A 1,765-nucleotide genomic window follows, 5' to 3' on the forward strand; every position below is an offset into this window, starting at 1 on the left:
CTGCAATAGGGTCAGTCTGTTATATCTGGAGTATTTCTCCTGTCTCAGCCTCCAGTAATGATGCTGCAATAGGGTCAGTCTGTTATATCTGGAGTATTTCTCCTGTCTCAGCCTCCAGTAATGATGCTGCAATAGGGTCAGTCTGTTATATCTGGAGTATTTCTCCTGTCTCAGCCTCCAGTAATGATGCTGCAATAGGGTCAGTCTGTTATATCTGGAGTATTTCTCCTGTCTCAGCCTCCAGTAATGATGCTGCAATAGGGTCAGTCTGTTATATCTGGAGTATTTCTCCTGACTTATCCGGTGCCCTGTGTGAATTTAAGTATGTCCTTCTAATTCTCTCTCTCTCCATCACTCTCTTTCTCTTCTCTCGGAGGACCTGAGCCCTAGGACCATGCCTCAGGACTACCTGGCCTGATGACTCCTTACTGTCTCCAGTCCACCTGGCCGTGCTGCTGCTCCAGTTTCAACTGTTCTGCCTGCGACTATGGAACACCTGTTTACCGGACGTGCTACCTGTCCCAGACCGGCTACCTGTCCCAGACCTGTTTACCGGACATGCTACCTGTCCCAGACCGGCTACCTGTCCCAGACCTGTTTACCGGACGTGCTACCTGTCCCAGACCTGTTTACCGGACATGCTACCTGTCCCAGACCTGTTTACCGGACGTGCTACCTGTCCCAGACCTGTTTACCGGACGTGCTACCTGTCCCAGACCTTCTACCTGTCCCAGACCGGCTGTTTTCAACTGTGTAATACCTGAGTACATTGTTATAGAAGCTAACCCTGTGTAATACCTGAGTACATTGTTATAGAAGCTAACCCTGTGTAATACCTGAGTACATTGTTATAGAAGCTAACCCTGTGTAATACCAGAGTACACGGTTACTAACGTTAACTAGTATATATACATATACACACACACCTTGTACCGCCCCCTCTCCTTCCCTCCCTCCCTCCCACCCTCTCTCTCGAACCGTACTCAGATTTCAGTTCAGGGCCATTAGCACTCAGACATTTATTAAAAAACACATTTCACAGACACAGACAGAATCACATACACACACAGACACAGACAGACTCACATACACACACACAGACACAGACAGACACACAGACACACACAGACACAGACAGACTCACATACACACACAGACAGACTCACATACACACACAGACACAGACAGACTCACAGACACACACAGACACAGACAGACTCACAGACACACACAGACACAGACAGACTCACAGACACACACAGACACAGACAGACTCACAGACACACACAGACACAGACAGACTCACAGACACACACAGACAGACTCACAGACACAGACAGACACACAGACACACACAGACACACACAGACAGACTCACAGACACACACAGACACAGACAGACTCACAGACACACACAGACAGACTCACAGACAGACTCACAGACAGACTCACAGACACAGACAGACAGACTCACATACACACACAGACTCACATACACACACAGACACAGACAGACTCACATACACACACAGACACAGACAGACTCACAGACACACACAGACACAGACAGACTCACAGACACACACAGACACAGACAGACTCACAGACACACACAGACAGACTCACAGACACAGACAGACACACAGACACACACAGACACACACAGACAGACTCACAGACACACACAGACACAGACAGACTCACAGACACACACAGACAGACTCACAGACAGACTCACAGACAGACTCACAGACACAGACAGACA

This window comes from Oncorhynchus keta, chromosome 1, assembly GCF_023373465.1.
Source record: "Oncorhynchus keta strain PuntledgeMale-10-30-2019 chromosome 1, Oket_V2, whole genome shotgun sequence".
In the NCBI taxonomy this organism is placed as follows: domain Eukaryota; kingdom Metazoa; phylum Chordata; class Actinopteri; order Salmoniformes; family Salmonidae; genus Oncorhynchus; species Oncorhynchus keta.